This window comes from Ischnura elegans, chromosome 13 (genome assembly GCF_921293095.1).
Source record: "Ischnura elegans chromosome 13, ioIscEleg1.1, whole genome shotgun sequence".
NCBI classification, from domain to species: Eukaryota; Metazoa; Arthropoda; class Insecta; order Odonata; family Coenagrionidae; genus Ischnura; species Ischnura elegans.
The window spans coordinates 7712568-7723766 of NC_060258.1; the positions used below are offsets into that span (position 1 = coordinate 7712568).

Consider the following 11199-nt stretch of genomic DNA (forward strand, 5'->3'; position numbering starts at 1 on the left):
GAGTCAGCTTTCTGCCTCATACGATACAACTAGTAAAGCCCTCAACTGACGGTTGCATAACTGTGAGTGACTTCCCGTAAATATACTTATACTTATGACAGACACACCCTCTTCCTTATAGAACCAAGAAATTTGTACAAATGAAGGTGGCTCAAATCAGGTTTCACTGTGTACGAGAACATAACTTACCAACTCATTGTCCCTGGGCAGTACTAAGTCTGGCACAGGAAGGTATATCTCAGTGGTTTGGGCTGAGCATGTGAGCTGTGAATTGTGTTCAATTACACCTTGAATGCAGCCCTTAGTCTCCTCAGTAGGCCCGGAATTGTCATCAGCTGCCTCTCCTCCTTCAAAACTCTGCTAAAAAAGTAACAGTGAAAAAACACTTATCTCCTTAAAAATACATAAATGGGATGCTCTTAAGTAAAAAAAGGATGTCAAACATACTGTCTATGCTTTCATATAAAAATGGAGTGGGTTCAGCATACCTGTCAATCAAGTTTTGGGTCTGGTAGATATGGATCTCTATGGTCGAATAAGTGATGTCTCAGTTGGTGGGGCAAAATTCATGTTTGTGCTAGTTTCATATGCTATCTCAAGTGATAGTTACAGTAAAGAAAGATTAAAAAACTCAAATTTTGAAAAAATTGTAGTGACATTGTTAAACTTGAGAACCTGACAACATAACATTGATCAAGGGTAAGTTCCATTATAAATAAAAACTTTTCAAAGCAAAGAAAATTGATCATAAACAACAATAACTCTTTCCATGAACAATGAAACTACCAAAAAACATAGTGATTTGGATAGAGACCATAAACCAGTTCTTAGTTTCATACACAGATTTACCTACTTATGAGAGCGTTTAATTCATTTAAAAAATCGTTACTAATGTATTCTTATATGAATAAAGCATTACGTTTCCTTAGATTTCTCTAAAGAAATGGATCAAGTAAGAGTTCTTTTACATTACTCAAATACACTTTTCTCCATTCAAGTAAAATCACTTCTTATAATTGTATAAAACTGAAGTTAATCATTAAAATCCATTGAGATAAATAGGAGATAAAAATGCAGATTACAATAGGGTCGGTCAAGCCTATGACAATGGTCTCAAAAAACGAATGGATATCACCTCTGGTGTAATTTCATTTTGATTGGGATTAATTACAGATGCGTTGAAAAGTAACGGTGGAATTATTAGCAATTAAAATTCGAACAATTTCAACGCCGCCAAAAACGGTCCGCCATCTTGAAATAGAGGTGATGACGTAGAAAGCCTGTACGCCTGGCCATGCTGGCCTGTACCCTCGATGCCAAGCTGAGCACTCTGCATGCCGACTAGACACTGACCAAGGTTATTCCTTATTTTGAAATGGCCTTTGTTGTGCATGAAACTTCCGGATGGATCAAGGTGACAAAATCCATTCTTCAATTTAGGCAGGCAACGTATTTAGCGTTGACAGGCATTGAAAGTTTTGTATAGCTGCATTTGCTAGGAAACTACGTGCAGTGAACTTTCATTGTGCCTCTAGTGCAAGTGAACACAATTTTTGCCCTTTATGTACCCCAAAGTGAATGATTGCATATAGACGATGGAGTAAAGAGTGAAGCAACAAGTGAAGTGAGTTGTGAATGTAACATCTTCAACAAAATTATTTATTTCTTCCATGCTGGTTCAATCAACCCTATACATTTCGATCTAAGGTATCTAACTATTGCAAAGGGGATATGTTTCACATTTGGGCTAGTTGTACTTTAGGGCTACATTGAACGCATATTAATTTTCATACGTTTGTTCGCTTCTAAGTTCTGTTTGATTTTATTACCTATTGCCAATTCATTTTGAGCATTCGCCAGTGTTTACATTTCACGAATTTCATTGTGCTGTTGTTTGTTTTGGTCAAATTTTGGGTACGGTAAAAGTGAAAGTGAAATTAGAAGTTTTTTGATGTTACAATAACTGGTTTAGCTAGTTTAATAATTTATTTCAGCCTATTCATTTCATTGTCTTCGCAATGTCAATGTGAAATAACGTAAACTGATTCTAAGTCGTTAGTAATGAGTGGGAAGTGAGGTGTGGAGAATCCTTTCGAACTTCAAGGAGTGCAAATTCTTTTGTGTGTGCAGAGTGATTGGAAAACCGATTGTCATGTTTTATTAGTGTTATTTAATAGTTTTTTATATTTATTGTGAGCCAAGTTTTTTATTGAATCAGTTGATTTGGAATATACTGATTATACGTATCAAAAAGACATCTTGTGAAATGTGTGCATTATAGTGCTATTTGTGATATGATGAGCAATAAATATGTACAATGGTAATTTTGCTTATTATTACTCTTATTAAAGGATAACTTTGGATTTTCTTTAAACACTGATTTGGCGGCAGACGCTGGAAATCTTAAAAAAAAGTGGAATAACCCTGCTGAGCCACTTAAACAACACTGCAGTAGGGCATCTACAGGCTAGTGACGTCACACATCAATTCAAGATGGAAGTAGGGCTTTTTGGCGTAACATAAAATTTGTGACTGTTTAAAGCCTTCTCTTAACATGTACAATGAAGAAAATAGCATAATATAATTGTCATTGCCCCTTCTGAAGCACGATCTTTCGATTTCTTAAATAAAAAATACATGGTGAACAACCCTATTTTGAGGAAAGAAGATTTATGAAAATTATTTTACGTTAATGTCGACAATGGTTGTTTAATGAAAGCATAGATAATTGATTTCAAATAAAAAATGGGATCCCCTGAGGCAACCTGATATCACCATGAAGTATCTCTAACAGTCTCATGGAGACTGTGCAAGTGCTGTCAAGAAAGAAGATGACACCTTTTTAATTTGAAAGTAGACATTTAGATATGAATACTGTTGAAGGGTTTTGTCCATATAAGCCTGGGTTTGAGGGAAAGAAGCATTTAAAATTTAAAAATACGATCACATTGAATTTAATTAAACAATTTGGCTCATTGTTTCAATGCCAGTTTGGCCTAGTGGTAACGCACCGCACTTTCATTTTGAAAGACCAGGGTTCGAGACTCGGAGAGAGTAAATTTTTTCCAGTCAGCCACCATAATTTTTGTTATCTGTTCCATCTTCTTCAGATTAGTTGATTTCATACGTTTTACATTTTTTTACTTGACTGCTTCTTGAGAATAAGCCCTATATTGACATTTATGTCATCAAGATTCATCCAAGCAGGAGTGGTAAAACTGTGGTACTGGCATCAAAATGAAGGGAACTTATTTTCAGAGCAAAAGATTTGAAACATACTGTCTTTGAAGAGTTACCCAGTTTCCACGTGGGAGAAAGACATAAAATCAGGGAGAACGAAAATTGACAAGCTTGAAATGATCGACAGATGGGTATACGATCGCTTTGTGGAAGCCAGGAACAGGAATGAACTGGTGATGATGCGGACTTCACAAAAATAGGCTATTTCAGGGTGATTTCATCACATATCTCCAGGATTAGAATTCTAAGCCAGTGCTTCATGGGTTGCATCTTTCAAGAAGAGACAATGAAACGTGCAATGCAAAATTACATGTACACGAGCGAGCGTCTGCTGAAGAAATATTGCACAAAGCAAAGTAACACACTCATACACAACACAGTATGATATTATGGCCTCACAAAAACTGCTTTCTAAAGTTTTTATTGTGTGTGTCATAACCTGGTGGTGATTTTGGAAAGACAGCCATTAAAATTATAATGCAAGCTATCCCAAAAATATACAAGGAAAGAAGACCTTCCCATTCAAGTAGTTCATTCCAATTTCTACCCCAACAATTTTTCCATGCACTTCAAATTCATTAAACAAAATAGATCTGCAAAATGAAATACATCCCATTCCCTATGCCATGAAGCTATTTAGAAAAAAACTTATGTCTACAAATTATAAGAATATTCAAAAAAGTTAACCAAAAAAATACATGATGAATCAAAATCATCACCTCATATTTTTAAGGCCTGTTTACACCACACAATATCATATGTAAGTTAATGTGTGAATGCATGAATAATGAATGCAAGGACCAAATCAGACAGGTTCTATTTTCTATTCATGCATTCACACAAGTTGGGTGTGTTACCCCACGCATTCTTGTGTACATTTCTGGATTCATTTATTTAGACAATAACTAGCACAGGTAAATTCATGGAGTAAACAGACATTTACGCACGAACCGTAATGCAACAACCCCTACCGATTTAAAAAGCAATACTGTTGATGTAGTTGCCAAAGTGGCCGTGAGATGGCATCAGCGCCACCTCACTATTCACCCGTGGGTTGGCCACACACACTTATTCAGTGCAGTCTACTGTATGAGCTCGCCGAATAAACGTCTATGGATAATTGCATTCTTTTAATTGTTCATGATCGAACCCGATCAACAACGACATGGTGTCAGAAGTGTTAGTGCGAGTTCATGTATAATTAATTTCCTCGCGTGTGCGTAATTCGTGGAACGTCACCGTAAAATGGACGCAAAAATGTCCGAGTTAAAACCTTTGAATTTAGAAGGGAACATGAGAAATAATTTCCAACTCTGGATACAAAGATTTAAAATCTATTTAAAAGCGCATGCACTTGACAAAGAAAGTGAGGAACGTCAAGTAAACGATTTGTTGAACTACATCGGTGAAAAATGCATCTCGGTTTTCAACTCGTTCAATTTGACTGCCAGCGAGAGTACGAAAGTGGACGTAGTCATAAGTCGCTTTGAAGAGTACTTCTCTCCAAAAAAGAGCCTGACGGTGCTGCGGCACAATTTCTTCTGCCGAAAACAGATGCCAGATGAGAGGTTCGAGGACTATTTCACGGCAGTAATTAACATTAGTCTGCAATGCGAATTAGGATCGCTACGTGAGGAGCTGACTAAGAGTAAGATAATTTCTGGGTTGGATTCCAAACATTCCGACCTGAAGACCAGATTAATTTCAGAGGACGACAAGCGTCTTACTCTAGATTACGTGATGAAGTTCCTCAAGAACGTCGAGGCCTCCAGACTGGACGTGGTGACCATGGATCAAGTGGACAAAGGGGAAGAAGTCCTGTTGGCTGTGAGGAATCGCAGAATGCTAATTGACGGTAATCCTGGTGCTAAAAGGATAGTGAACTGTAAGTACTGTGGCGGTTCGCACGGAATAAATAAATGTCCGGCATATGGAAAACGGTGTCGGTTGTGTTCAAAGTTGAATCATTTTGCCAATAAGTGTTTAAAGAACAGATCAAGGAAGAATGATAACTTAAATTTTAAAATGAAAAATTGTAATATGTCTAACAATTGTGTGAGTAGAGTTCATGAAGCTCAAGAAAGTGATGAGTTTTTCTTGGGAATTGCTCTTGTGGCTGAGGATGGAAGTAATTGTCCATTCAAAAATGAACTTTTGAAAAGTTACATTGTACAACAAGAAGATGTTAAGTTTAAAATTGATTCTGGAGCTCAATGTAACATTTTGAGTATAAAAGATTTTAGAAGAGTTGGGTTGAATGAGAAAATAATTAAACCTTGTACTAAAAAGATATTACAATTAGATCACTCAAGTGTACCAGTTGTTGGTTGTTGTCCTATAAATTTAAGGGATAGGACTGGTGTTATAAATACATTGCAGTTTGTAATTCTTGGTATTGATTGTGCTCCAATAATTGGTCTGAAATCCAGCATAAAATTAAATCTAATTCAAGTAACTAATTCGTCAATTGAAGGTGACTGGAGTGTGGTATGTACTGTTGTAAGTGAAGATGTTCGACAGACACTCATCTCTAAAATTAATTCCCAGTTTTCAGAATTGTTTGATGGTAGTGTAGGCACTCTGCCTGGTGTCGTGTCGATTGAAGTTAAGGAAAATAGTAGACCTGTTGTTCAAGCAGCCTGTAGGATTCCTTTAAGTCTCCACACAGAATTAAAAAATGAACTCCAGCGCATGGTAGCGGCAGGAGTGATTGAACCAATTACCAAGCCGACTAAATGGGTCAACAATATTGTCATTGTGAGGAAAAGGAGTAATAAAATTAGAATTTGCATTGACCCTCGTGAATTAAATAAATGTATAATTGTTCCTAAATTTCAATTGCCAACATTTGATGAAATAAAATATAGAATGTGTGGTGCTAAGGTTTTCACTATTCTTGATGCTTCAAGTGGGTTTTGGATGATGAAGCTGGATGAAAGAAGTAGTGAGGTGTGCACCATTATTACCCCATTTGGGCGTTTTGTCTTTTGCAGAATGCCATTTGGTGTTTCCAGTGCCCCTGAATTGTTTCATCGATTAATGGCACAAATATTTGAAAATATAGAAGGTACTTGTACTTATTTAGATGAAATTTGTATTTGGGGTTCTAGTGTAGACGAACTTTACCTAAGAGTGATAAAAGTTCTTCAAGTTGCCCAGAAAAATGGAATAAAATTTAATTTAGATAAATGCCAGTTTTTCACAAATGAAGCTTCCTTTTTGGGCCATATTTTTTCCAAAAAGGTTGTAAGTCTAGATCCCTTGCGTGTGAGATCCATCACTGAAATGAATCCTCCCACTGATAAGAAAGGAATTGAAAGATTTCTGGGTATGACCAACTATGTTTCAAGGCATATAGATAACTATTCCACCCTATCAGAACCATTAACACTAGAAGGACGGCAGGGGTCATTTGACCCATTTTCAGGATTCAAATTTATTTTTCTCTTATTAAAATATTTTTTTAAATTTTGAAACTTCTTGACTTTGTTCATTTTGGTCTATATTTTGATAAATTAGTGAAAATTCAACAATACTGTTTTGTTTTAAATTTTTATGACGTGTTATACCTAGAAGGACGGCTAGGGGTCATTTGACCCACAACTGGTTTTCGCGCTATTTTCTTGCCCGTGAGCACTTTAGTGCCATGTATATAATATAATCAGCAAGAGGCAAGTGTGGAGGATGATTTACTTCATTTTGAATATGGAAGTACCCGGTTCAGGCAAATCAGGCAAACTAGAGCAATAATGTACTTTCACTCAGCAGCATGATCTCAGACGACACTATTTCCGAAACGAATAAAAGAATACCAGAGACCATCCTATTTCATAGTAAAAACAAAGCGGGAGTAGATATGATGGATAGCATGTATCAATTTATTTACAGGTCTCCAAATCCACCAGCCATATCTCCACGGGCACAAAAAAGAAAAAGGTGCCAAATACCATCAAATTGAATCATTACATCAATTTCCTTTCCATTTTCCAAATTCCTTTTCATGTGCAAATGGCTGGTGTTCTAACACCCCCTGCCACTCGCTTTTAAGCGGCTAGCAGGTTAGTGTGTAGATTTAGATGTAGATTAATAAATCGTCCAATGAACGCATTCAGCGCTAAAAATAGTTTGTTGGAACAGCGCTGAAAAAATACTGTCTGTCTGAGATTTACAACAAAGTAATAAGTTTCAAAAATTTTAATGCAAATTTTGTAAACCCAGTACCCCTATTGTTCAAACATGTAACACAACTTTTGTATTGAGTGTATGTATTTTCATTATTACATTTGCAATCGACTACTAGATTACGGTTTAATTCACGATTCTTTAAAATAATTGTTATTAACTTTTGACGATGAAAATAATATTTAATTATATGAAATAGTGTTTTTAATGAACTGATTCAACAATTAATATGATTAAACTGAATATTGGTTGAAAATTAGGCGTTTTATTCCAAAATACATTTTAGGGGTCAAATGACCCCTAGCCGTCCTTCTAGGTAGCGCGAAACTCCCGTCCTCCTAGTGTTAAGAGAGTTGCTGAAAAAGAATGTTATGTTTTTGTGGACAGATCGTCAAGAGCAGGCTTTTCAAAAACTAAATCAAAAGCTAATCACTGCCCCTGTATTACAGTACTTTGATGCAAATAAGGATGTTATTCTCTCAGTGGATAGTTCTTCCACAGGCCTTGGTGCAGTGGTTTTACAGGAAGGAAAACCAGTAGCATTTGCATCAAGAGCACTTACTTCCACAGAAGTTCGTTATTGTCAACTTGAAAAGGAAATGTTAGGTATTGTGTTTGGGTGCCTTCGTTTTAGACAGTATGTGTATGGTAGGCAAGTTCTTGTGGAAACTGATCATCGTCCTTTGGAGACGCTATTTAAAAAGCCATTAAATAAAGTCCCTGCACGCTTGCAACGTATGATGTTAGCAATTCAAGCTTATAACTTACAAGTTATGTATAAGCCTGGGAAAGAACTGTACATTGCAGATACACTTTCTAGAGCTTATATTTCCGATGGCGTGGATGCAAATTTAGAAAGTCTCAATGAGGAAGTAATATGTCAAGCCAAACTGGTGACTGAAAACCTACCTATGTCAAAACCCTTGTGGGAAAAATTTAAATTGGAAACTGAGCAGGATAAATGCTTATCTGAGGTGAAAAGGTACACCATTAATGGGTGGCCTAGAAGTAAAAATGAAGTTAGTCTTGTAGCAAGGCCATTTTGGAATTTCAGGGATGAATTGACTGAGATTAATGATGTAATTTTTAAAAATAATAGTATTGTTGTTCCTAAAGCCCTTCAAAGAGATATGATTGAAAGGCTTCATGAAGGCCATGTAGGACTTGTAACAGCAAAAATTAGAGCAAGAAGTGCATTGTTTTGGACGGGGATTAATAACGATTTGTGTAATGTAATTAGTAAATGTACAACTTGTTTACAGTTTAAACCTGCTAATCCGAAAGAACCATTGTTATGGCATAAAGTCCCTGGTATTCCTTGGTATAAACTAGGTGCTGATTTATTTCAATGGAATGGTAAAATGTATTTGGTGGTAATGGATTACTACTCAAAATATATTGAAGTCGCTAAACTTAGTAATGTGACAAGTCAGTCGGTTATCAACCATTGAAAATGCATTTTTTCAAGGTTTGGAATACCTGCTATTTTGGTAACTGACAATGGTACTCAATTTTCTTCTAAAGATTTTAAGAGATTTGTGTCACAGTATGAATTTGAACATGTAATCGTTAGCTCCAAATGGTCTCAATCGAATGGTCAGGCGGATAGTGGAGTAAAAATTGTTAAACATATTTATAAAAAATCTGCCGAATCAGGTGGTGATATGTATTTGTGTTTGCTGGAGTACAGGAACACCCCGAAGCCATACCTGCCTTCCCCTGCACAAATGCTATTTTCACGGCAGTTGCGGTCAAGAATACCTACTCATAATGCCAATTTAAAACCTTGTGTGACCAATGATACTTTAAGTAAATGGTCTCGACGTCAGATGGCTCAAAAGAGATATTATGACAAACACACCAAAGAAATGTCACCATTTAAATCTGGTGATCCGGTTTTATTTAAAAAAAGGCCTGATAGTATATGGTTACCAGGAAAGGTGGTTGCGGTGAATGGTAAGCCGCGTTCTTATGAAGTAGTGGACCGTAATGGTACCAGTTTCACAAGAAATAGGGTCCATATTTCCCGAAATTCATTGACTGACCAAGACACACCAGTAATTAAAGTGCCTGAAACAAATAAATTACATGAGACCATTCAGAGCTCGGGCAACCACACGACAAAGAGTGGTCATGTGATAAGAAAGCCTCAGCGGTACATTCAAGAGTGTTGAATCATGTATATATTTTGTTGAACATATTGTTAATGCATATTATTTGTTATTACATTGTTTTGAGATGGGTATTTATTTCGTTCAGATTCAGCTAACATAAGTGAATTAATTAATTCAACTCTTAAAAAAGGGGAGATGTTGATGTAGTTGCCAAAGTGGCCGTGAGATGGCATCAGCGCCACCTCACTATTCACCTGTGGGTTGGCCACACACACTTATTCTGTGCAGTCTACTGTATGAGCTCGCCGAATAAACGTCTATGGATAATTGCATTCTTTTAATTGCTCATGATCGAACCCGATCAACAACGACAAATACAGTGTTCAATATCCCCAACCACAATTACGATGATTCTTACATGGGAAAAACATCTCAATACATAAAAAATAGTATTTCACAATGAAAAACATCTCTTAAAATTAGGATACCTATAAAAATGTACCCATTGTTACAGTGTATTAACTAAAACCACACTCTCGATAAATAAAAACCACATACTCAATAAATAAAAAACAACTTTTGTGTACATGATTTTTGATAGTACCAAAATCATGCACACAAAATATTATTATTGAAGAATCGTTCCATTAACGGTTTATATAAGCAAGGACATAAAACATTTGATAAACAGCTGACAAAGATAATTTTAGCAGATAATATTGTTATCAAATCAATCAGATATGTTACAAATTAAAAAAATGCATCAGGCTTAATATTGTAACATTGCGACGAACAAGTACACTAAATAGCCAGGTATGTACAATAAATTTTCTTAACCTGTTCTAAACATTTTCGATCGATTTGTTGAAATACTTCATTCGATATATCTTCGTGTATCACGAGTTAAAAATGATAAATAAACTTCTTAAAGTCCGCTAGTACGATTCTATAAATTATCTTAACTGTAAGTGTTGGAATTTAAAACCAAACAGGAGGTAAAAAGCAAAAGAAATACATCGAAAACATATTCCACAAAAATTTTCATATTCATTGATATCTTTTTTGAGTTGGTCATTCACATTCACAATACAAAAAGAAAAAAAAAACGACTTCACTCGTCAACATTGAGAAACCAACCGCTAGTTAACTAATACCTCGTCAGGATTAACTAATTCGGAAACACTATGTGGGGCATTGGACTCTTTTCACTGCTCAGTTGATCATGCACATAGAGTATCATGCACAAGGGCCTTTAGTACCGTCTAATGCTGTTCATTAACAAATTTAATACCCCATTAACTTTTGATGCCTAAACAAAGCGATTTTTAACAAACGTTGCACGTACCAGTTTGTTGTAGTCATAAAGCCTTATACTTAGCCCGTCGTGGCAAGTGATTCATCAAATACACAATTAAGTTACTTTTTAAAGTTACTGTTATAACTAGTTCAACCAACAAATACAAATATCTTGCTACATTTTTCATTCTCGTTGATATAAACTTAAAACTACTAATACCGGGCTACACGGTACATAATCACGAACAAGTTAATATCTGTTAGCGAGAATTATTTAACACTATGTGGAAGTTACGCGAGGATTCCAATGAAAAAATATAAGTAGCACTCACCCTGAAGTAATTTCTGGACGAAAATTTTCTCAGTT

General features: G+C 35.8%; 1 protein-coding gene across 3 annotated transcripts in view; it reads right to left on the bottom strand.

Moving 5' to 3' along the window:
• Positions 1 to 11199, bottom strand: part of LOC124170163 (gastrula zinc finger protein XlCGF57.1-like) — a 32996-nt gene extending 21797 nt beyond the window's left edge. For 2 of the 3 annotated variants that reach the window (XM_046548867.1, XM_046548865.1), the window contains exons 1-2: positions 11165 to 11197; positions 190 to 360 (exon numbers count right to left, since the gene is read on the bottom strand). The gene's annotated coding sequence lies outside the window, so the exon portion shown is untranslated. Of the gene's footprint in view, positions 1 to 189; positions 361 to 11164 lie in introns of all 3 variants that reach the window. The other variant, XM_046548866.1, reaches the window with a different exon arrangement.